Below are 9806 nucleotides of genomic sequence, written 5' to 3'. Positions count from 1 at the left end.
GGTCAGCTCTCCCCACCTACACCTTCAGCCTAGAGGCAGTAGTGACTCCCTGTTGTTGCTGGTCCTGGGTGCTTCCCTGCCCACTGTTGCTTCCCTTGGCCCTGTAAATTGCCCCTTTGTCCAACTCGCCTCACTTCCTTGAGTGACAGGACCTTGACTAATTCAGTGCCCCAGGATTTCCACAGCTTTGCCACCTCATTGACTCTCACTTTATCATGGTAAACTAGAGAGGGCATGGGGGAAGGATTGTACTCTTATTTACGGAAGTTCTGACCTTTGAAACTTTTTTAAATGATTCAGTCAAATGTCAAGGTCTGACTTTGAATCTTTAGGCTGGACTATGCACCAATTTTTGACTAAGTTAAGGGATCAATCCAGTGGATGAAGAACAGGGTCTGTCTGTGAAAAGCTAAGTGGAAAATTAATCCATAGCCTGTCATTCCCATGGTCTAATCACTGGACTACCACCACCAGGCAGCCACCACTAAAATTCAAGGTGGGGCTTTGCCGAGCAACTCAGGCATTCCACTTCATCTTGGCCATAACAAGACCAAAAAAGATAGAGAAAACACCAAGCACACCCTACAGAAAGGCTGATTCTGATCAGCATGATTTAAGCAATTCTGGAAAAGCCTTTCACACTCAAAAATCCACACCTGATCCCCCATTTCCATCCCAGGCCTGATTAGGATTAAACCATATATGCCCATATCTGAATTTCACAAGTAGAGAGGCATAACTTTCCCTTTAGGCCAAATATCAATATTGTTCCCTGAAAGGAGTCATTTGGTTACATTTGATTAATATTTCCATTTTGTGCAAGGTACTGTGCTAAGCAGTAGACAATGTTTTAATCCCATCCATTACCCTTGAGTATGAATAAACTGGATATCAGAAGAAAGGAAAACCACTGAGAGGTGAGGAAAGATGTGCCAAAAAGGGAGGAAAATGAACACAAATTTTGCCTTTACTCATCCTGGACTGAAGGGAGACGCTCTAGATTAGGGACATAAATAGGAGGTCTGTTTATATTATGATCCCTTTTGGGATCAGACAAGACCATCCAGAAGGAAGAGTAGAGAGGAGAGGAGAAGGGAGCATAAGGAAAGGAAAAGGAAGAGAGCAGAGGCTATTCAAGAACTAAGGTCTAGGGTGTTCCAATTTTAGAGGTTGTGAAAAGTGAAAAAGCAAATCTGAAAAAGACAAATAGAGAAGGATCAGCTAGTGAAATCAGAGGAAGATTGGAAGACCCCAGTGTCCTGGAAGCAACTAAAGAAAGTGTTTCAAGAAGAAAGTAGTGATCACATGACTTAAAATGCTGCTGAGGGGTCAAATAAGAACAGAGAATTGACCATGGAATCTGTCAACACAGAAGTCATCAGTGGCCTTGATAAATGTGGTTTCGCTGCCATGGTAAGGACGAAAGCCTGACTGGAGCCTGTGACGGAGACTAGGAGGTGAGGAAATAGAAACGGTTGTTTTCCTCTGAATGGTTAGCAAATGGTGAAGTAACTGGAGGGAATGTAGGGTCAAGGATATTTTTTAAAGCTGAGAGTTATTATATCCCATCAGTATGCTGGTGGGAATGATCCAGTTGAGATGGAAAATTTGATGCTGCAGATGAGAGAACGGATAATTGCTGGAGTGATGCTTTTTAGTAAGCAAGAGGAGAAGGGATCCAGTGTGCAAGGGGAGGGGCTGGCCTCAGACAGACACATGGACGATTCATTCATCATGAGAGGAGGGAAGGTGGGGCATGTGAGCACAACTTCTGGAGGCGGGTATTTTTGGTAGTGGGAGGATGTAATTTTTTTCTTTTCTGATTTCTTTTTTTTCTCAGTGGGGGAAAAAATGATGTCATCAGCTGAAAGTGAGAAGCAAGGAGAGCTGCATGCAGGCCTGAAAAGAAAGGAGGCGCGATGCAGTCATCTGTCACAGGGAGTAGGAGAGCGACTTACCTGGGAAAGATGGTGTAGGATTGCTGGGCGGCAACATGGCAGCAATGTGGTCCTCCGAGGTCAGTGGTGATGAATTTAAAGGGAAACCTTTCAGTGCGGTTCTATGTTTTTCTCCAGCCACCTTGAACACCTGGAGTGGAGGCGTGAATTAGCTAAAAGTTAGATTGGACAAGTGTTGATTTTGCTAGACCTATAGGTTGGGAGAGAGAAGGTCAGGATGGTTGTAATTGTTATCTATTGCTGTGAAACACATGACTACAATGCAATTACCCCCAAACAACAAACATTTATTATCTCATTGTGGGTCACAGTTTGGAATTTGGAAGCAGCTCAGGCTGGGCAGTTCTGGCTTGGGGTCTTCCGTGAGGCTGCAAGTCAAGATGTTACCTCGGGTTGCAGTCATCTGAAAGCTTGTCTGGGGCTGGAGGATCTGCTTCCAGGGTGGCACACTCACATGGCTGGCAAGTCAGTACTGGTGGTTGGCAGACAACTCGGTTTCTCTCTATGTGGCCCCTCTACAGGCTGCTAGAGTGTCCTTACAGCATGACAACCAGCTTCTTCCAGCGCTAGCAGTCCCAGAGGGAGACCTAAGCAGAAGCTGTCCTTCTTTGACCTATACTCAGAAGTGACACTGCATTACTGTTGCTGCATTATATTTGTTAAGAGCAAGTCACTAAGTCCAGTCCACAGTCAAGGGGAGGGGAATTAGAATCCACGTTTTTGAGGGAGTCATGTTGTTGTGGGCTGAATGAATCTGCCCCCGCCACAGATTCCTGTGTTGGAGCCCTAACCTATAGCGTGGCTGTATTTAGAGATGGGGCCTCTAAGAAACAGATTAACGTTAAATAAGGTAATGAAGGTCTCTGATCCAATAGAGTTCATTTCCTTTTAAGAAAAGACACCAAATAGCTTGCTGTCTTTCTGTCTGTGCTCATACACTAAGGAACGGCCACGTGAGGACACAGCAAGAAGTAGCCAGCTACAATTCGGGAAGAGTCCTCACCAGAAACCAAATTGGCCAGAATCTTGTCTTAGACTACTAGCTTCCAGAACTATGAGAAAAAAAAAAAATCCATGCTAAAGCCACCCACTCTGTAGCATTTCATTATGGCAGCCAAGCCGATGAGTACAAGCATCAGAGAACTTGCAGACATATTTTAATGTCACTACAAGGGCCCAGGGTATATGTAAGTATATTTATTGTGCTGGACTGTGGGTTATAAGCTGAGAAGTGAGGGAGGTGACGGTGTGGAGTAATGAATGAGTGAAAGGACTGGGGGATCAGTGTGTGGAAGGAAAGTCTCTGGGGGTAATGAGTGTAAGGGTGGGAGTGCAAGGGAAGCGAGCTGAACAGATATGAGGTTAGTGGTCAGAGAAAGCTGCTTGAAATGGAGAGTTTAGACATAGCACAGTTACTGCTGGTGATAAGAGCTAGCATTAGATGATGGGAGTGGGTGGGTGAGGCAGGCGGCGAGGGACAGATCACTGGTGGTGAGAAGGTCAATTAACCAGAGGCAGAATGTTGGAGGAGTCATCTAATAGATATGGACCAGGAATGATGCTGAGTTTAGTGATGGACAGAGCCATAGTGAGCCAGGTGCTAAGGCCTTTCATGAATGAGGGAGTGATGGCGAGAGAGTAGATGATTGCCACAGGGAACAGTAGCAGGACAGAGCCTGACGGCCAGTGAGACGCAAAGGGAGAGACCAAAGGGGTTGGGAGTTACTACTGGGCTGCCTATTAAGGAGCCACGTGCACAACCAAGTTAGGAGGAGAAGCAGAGGATGTGAGTGAACGCACACGTGCACAGACACACACACACAGATGCACACTAATAGCATGTATCTCATAGGGTTGTTAAAAGGACTAACTGAGCTAATACTTAGTGCTGAGACAGTGCCTGTTTGGAGGGTTTTCTGACACCAGTCAACTCTCCATCACCAACTGGGTGTCCAACAATTCAATTCAATTCAGTTCTGACACTACCAGGAGTTAGCATCAGATCCCACAAGTTAAAGGGATCAATCCCACAAGACTGCCTCCCTCCACTTCCAGTGCCAGCTGCAAATAACAAGCTACCCCCACTTCTGCCCAGATGACTACAAATTTAGGCATCCCCACACGACCCCCAAAGAGGTTCAGTAATTTTCTAGGACAACTTACATTTATTGGTTTATTATAAAGGACACAAGTGAACAGCCAGATAAAGAGCTACATAGGGCAAGATCTGAATGGGTGCCAAGTACAGAAGCCTCTGTCTCCTGCATTCACCAACCTTGGAACTCTGAATTTCTTTGTTCAAAAGATTTTCTGACCCAATCTCCAGCCCTTCTTCCCCTCCAGGAGTTGGGGGTGGTGGGGAAAGTGAGGCTGAAAGTTCACACCCTCTTCCCTCTAATCATGGTCTTTCTGGTGGTCAGCCCCCATCTTGAAGCTCTCTAGGGACCCCATTCTCAGCCATCTCATGAGCATAAACTCAGGTGTGGTTAAAAGAGCCTCCTTATCAATATCAAAAAGTTACTCTGGGAATTCCAAGGGTTCTAGGAGCTCTGTGTCAGGAACTGAGCATGAAAACCAAATACGTGTTTTTGTTTTGTTTTTTTGAGATGGAGTCTCACTCTGTCACCCAGGCTGGAGTGCAGTGGCACTATCTTGGCTCACTGCAACCTCCACCTCCTGGGTTCAAGCAATTCTCCTGCCTCAGCCTCCAAGTAGCTGGGACTATAGGTGTGCACCACCACACCCGGCTAATTTTTGTATTTTTAATAGAGATGGGGTTTCATCATATTGGCTAGACTGGTCTTGAACTCTTGACCTCAGGTAATCTGCCCACCTTGGCCTCCCAAAGTGTTGAGATTACAGGCATGAGCCACTGAATATGGCCTGTTATATTTTTTATTATACTACAGCTTGCCACATAGTAAGTTCTATGTGATAAAAGCTAGTAATATCCCCTTATTACAGATGAAGCCACTGAGGTACAGAGAAGTTATGTAACTTGCCAATGGGCACACAGTAAGGGCCGGAGTTAGAGTCTAAAACTCGGTATTGGGTCAAATGAGAAAGAAGCCAGTCTACTGAGGAGCAGCCAGTCCAGAGGTATGTTAGGTGAACCTCCTCTGAGGCTTAACTTAATCCCCTGCATCCAACAATAGCTGCTACCATTTAAAAAAATTATTATTCTTGAGACAGCCTGAGTTGGTTTTGTTATTTACAACCAAAAATGCTCTGACATGAGTAACTACACCAGCGGGCAGAACAGCCCATGCACGATGTGAGTGAGGCAAGCTGAGAATGGCTAGAAAAAATAGTTTAAGAGCCAATAGCAAAATTCCTCTGTGGGAGAGAATTGCTGGAATCTAAAATATAGGCTTAGAGCATAAACCTGAAGTGGAAGGCGGAACAAAAGGAGAGTTGAATTGCTTGGCTCAAAAACTAGGTGGCGGCTTACCACCAGAAAGACCAGCAAGAAATTTGTTTTGTTCATTCAGCCTCCTAAGAGGAAATTTTGGATTGCCACCAATTTGACTTAATTTATTTTGTTTTGAAACAGGGTCTCCTTCTGTTGCCCAGACTGGAGTATGGTGGCGCAATCTTGGCGAACTGTGACCTCGGCCTTCTGGGCTCGAGACCTCCTCTCACCTTAGCCTCCTGAGTAGCTGAGACTACAGGCACGTACCACCATGCTCAGCTAATTTCAAATATTTTGTAGAGATGAGGTCTCACTATATTGCCTAGGCTGGTCTTGAACTCCTGGGCTCAATGATTCTCCTACCTTGGCCTCTCAATATGCTGAAATTATAGGCATGAGCCACTGTGCTCGTCCTCCAATTTGACTTTATTATGAAGTGGTAATAAACAAATAAGAATCCTTGTACCCCAAACGTTTTTTTTTTTTTTTTGAGTCAGGGTCTCACTCTGTCATCATCCAGGATGCAGTGGTTTGATCATGTCTCACTGTAGCCTCGATCTCCTGGGCTCAAGTGATCCTCCCACCTCAGCCTTCCAAGTAGCTGAGACTACAGGTGTACACTACCATGCCTGGCTAATTTTTTTTATTTTTGTAGAAAGGGGGCCTTGCCAGGCATGGTGGCTCACACCTGTAATCCCAGCACTTTGAGAGGCTGAGGCAGGCAGATCACCTGAGGTCAGGAGTTTGAGATCAGCCTGGCCAACATGGTGAAACCACATCTCTACTAAAAATACAAAAGTCATCAGGGTGTGGTGGCATGGACCTGAAATCCCAGCTGCTCAGGAGGCTGAGTCAGGAGAATCACTTGAACCTGGGAGGCGAAGGTTGTCATGAGCTGAGATCATGCCACTACACTCCAGCCTGGGCAACAGACCAAGACTCCATCTAAAAACAACAAAAAAAAAGGGGGCAGTTCTCACTATGTTGCCCAGGCTGATCTCAAACTCTTGGGCTCAAGCAATCCTCCTGCCTTAGCCTCCCTATTTGCCAAAACTTTGATCATATCTTTGATTATTTCCTTAAGGTCAAATTCTAAGAAATGAATCTTATGCCCTGTGTCCAAATAATTTAAAACCTGGAACCAAACTTCCCCACCAGAAAGATTGAAACAGTTTAGATTTCTTCCAGCAGTGAATGAAAGTGCTTGGTTTCCCAGGGTGTTCCTATGGTTTTAAATCCTTGAGAAACAGGTGAAAATCGCTTTAGTTTATATTTTGTTATTATCGATAAGTCTGAACTTCTTTTTTCATGTATTTATTGGCCGTATCTATTTTTCGTCTTTTAAAAATTGCTGTCTCCAGGCCTGTGCTCCCTCCCCTTTCTGGTGCTTCCCATCTTTCTTGTGCACAAAATCCCACCTCTTCCTTGCCTTCTCAGCTCATGCTGGCTTACTCATCACAGCCCCTCATGAAGGGAGCAATTTGCTCGGTCTTAAAACTGAAAGGCCCACGTGCTGGAAATGTCTCAGTCTCTGGCGCACTGGAACAGTTGGTCACCCTACTTCCGGGCCTTAGACTGTTTTTCCCTCTGCAGCAAAATGAGGACCAGATGATCTCTGGTGTTGCTCCCAGCTCTTCATTCATTCCCTCAGTAAATATACACAATGTTACCATGCTCTACTGCTCTGGGCAGTCATTCTGCTAGGGAAGCATCAGGGACTCCTCAGTAAACAGGACCCATCTATCCCTACCATCCAATGATAGCTCCCTGGAGGAATACTATCTTGGTGAATTTGCAACAAAAACCTTAATGTGATTGGCTGACGGCAGATAAAGAAGCCCTAATAGAGGGCAGGAAGAATGTCCCTTGGATACACCAGAAGGAATTTAGATGCCAGGAAGCGTGAGAGAGGAATGAAGGGACCTAAAGATAAATCTGACTTACTTGGAAGTTTGGCTGAAGATCAACCCAGAAATATCTGTGTGTATTTCCCCAGAACCAGAGGCAGATGTCCCACCATCTGAGGCTGTCTTTCCTCTCACATCCTTCCCACATTCTTGAGCCCTCAACATAGGCATTTCAGAATCTCCTTCTCAGTGTTCCAAGGCCTGTAAAGTCTTATGCATCTCTTATATTGGCCCAGGCTTACATTCTCCAAGATTTGGAAAGAGTTTCTCTCCCTGGGACATCCTGCAGAAATGAGCACCACCAGAGATCATTTCTGCAGAGCAAGCAATTTTGTGCCCCCACATTATCGGACACAGAAAAAAATAAATTTCATAAAGCCCAAGAAAGGGCCTCAAAGAAACAGTCAAGTACACAAAGTGGAGCAAAACTTCTCTTCTCACCATCACAATCCACTGCGCCTGGCTTTTAAAATTCTAATTAAGAGACAACGAAGATGGTGAACTTACTGAAGGCAAGAACAGAGGCCTGGCTCTAATTCCACCCGTGACCCTGCCCACCCCCAGCACCGAACCCAGAGCCTGTGTGCAGTAGGAACTAAGAAAACACTGATGGAATTGAGTGGACCTGGCCCAGAGCTGAGGGAGCAGGAAGGGGAGGAGGGAGCTGGAGCCCGGGGCTCCTGCCACCACTGCCTGCAGGCTGCAGGGAAAGTCGAATGAAAAGCCTGCCAGACCTCTAACGAGTGCTCCACCGCCAGCAGGCTGCGATTGCTCATTGTGTTTGGTTATAATTAGCAGCATATTCTGCGATGGCAAAGCAGGCAGTGAGCAGGAGCAGGGCTGGGAACAGGCTGCCACCCTCGCAGCCATCAGTCCGGGGGCCCTGGGCTGCAGAATCTGGGCTCCTTGGCTTCCTGGCCCTGCCTGCCCTGCATTCACAGCCTGGGCTTGGGCTGGCAGACCTTGATCAGTGATGCTGGGCCAACCCCAGACCCCAAAGAGGAACTGTTGACTGTAACTGCATGATAGCATGCACTGAAAAATTCGGCTCACCTGGGTTTAGGACCAAGTTTTGTTTGCAGTGTACAATGTGACCACAGGCAAGTGAGCCTCAGTTTCCCCATCTATAAAATGTGACAGTAATAATAGTACTCCTCTTTCTTATGGGGTGGTGAGACTTGAAAGGGGCAACTCATCTAGGGCACTTGGCAGAAGGCCTTGTGGGCCGTTGGCACTCAGTGCCTTGCAGCTGCTATTGCAAGTGACAGAACTAGCTTCTACTCTGGCCCTTTCCTCTCCCATTTTAGCAACGTTTGTCTCACCCCCATGGGCAGGCTTCTCCCCGCACAGGTGCTCAGCAGCCTGCAACTCCTTTCTCCACCCTATGGAACCAGCTCTCAAGGGAGGGTCTGCCTTTGTGCTAATTCAATGTGAACAGAGGGAACTGCGTGGCCTCTCCTAGGGGAGTGGTCTCACATTTTTTTAACTGTGATCTACAGGACACATTTTACATAGTGACTGAGGGCACACATACCTATCAGTAGATAAAACAAAAACATAAGTTTCATGAAACCACAGTTACACAAATCAAGTGCAATGCATTTTGATATGTTCTACTCTCTTCCCTTCTCTCTTCTATCACATTCTATTTAAATATAGTCTCCAATTTATAATATATATTTTATATTATATAATTAATGTTATATATATTTATGTTATATGATTGATATTTTATATATTCTTCTAGCATATATATATATATATATAACAGTTTTAAAGTTTTGCCAAGGGTCAGGATCTAGAAACCTTCAGTGTGAAAAAGAATGCCCCAGGAGGAAGAGGTGAGGTAGTTTTCATCTCTCATTATGGATTAAAAGCCTCTGTTCTCTATTCTTTTTGTTTGAGATGGAATTTCACTCTGTCACCTAGGTTGGAGTGCAGTGGCACACTCTCGGCTCACTGCAACCTCCACCTCCCAGACTCAAGTGATCCTCCCACCTCAGCCTGCCAAGCAGCTGGGACCACAGGCACACACCACAATGCCCAGCTAATTTTTTGTATTTTTGGTAGAAATGGGGTTTCACCATGTTGCCCAGACTGGTCTTGAGCTCCTCAGCTCAGGCGATCCACCTGCCTTGGCCTCCCAAAATGCTGGGATTATAGGTGTGAGCCACTCTGCCAGGCCTCTATTCCTATTAGAGGGATTATTACTATTTTTTAAATCAGGGAGCTATTGAAAGAGAGAGAATTCTAAAAAGCTGGAAGCTTTTCCCTAATGCCATAGAGCCATAAGGAGAATTGGTTTTTGCCTAAGTTCTTTTTAGGGGGGCTTCAGAATTAAGCTGTTTCCCAAGAAACATGGAGGTTACCCATCCTTTGCTCCTATACCAACCTGCAAGCTAATTTTCCTTAGCTAGGATTCCAACAAATCTTCCAAATGCCACTATGCCTAGATGCCAGGGAAAGGCAAGATTTATGTAGACTCAGCTGGACAGGAAATACTCTGAGCTAGGATTGTACTTATGGGTT

At 45.6% G+C, this 9806-nt stretch overlaps 1 long non-coding RNA gene across 1 annotated transcript in view; it reads left to right on the top strand.

Annotated features, from left to right (window-relative positions):
* Positions 1-1543: 1543 nt before the first annotated feature.
* The window catches only part of LOC135270971 (uncharacterized), a 41724-nt gene continuing 33461 nt past the window's right edge, over positions 1544-9806 (top strand). Inside the window, exons 1-2 of the long non-coding RNA XR_010339129.1 lie at positions 1544-1657; positions 1841-2017. This is a non-coding gene — a long non-coding RNA (uncharacterized LOC135270971). The remainder of the gene's footprint in view (positions 1658-1840; positions 2018-9806) is intronic.

This window comes from Aotus nancymaae, unplaced genomic scaffold, assembly GCF_030222135.1.
Source record: "Aotus nancymaae isolate 86718 unplaced genomic scaffold, 86718_ANA_hifiasm-v0.15.2.pri h1tg000072l, whole genome shotgun sequence".
Lineage (NCBI taxonomy): Eukaryota > Metazoa > Chordata > Mammalia > Primates > Aotidae > Aotus > Aotus nancymaae.
Note: the sequence above shows the minus strand (reverse complement) of the source record. Positions and strands in the feature narration are given on the sequence as shown.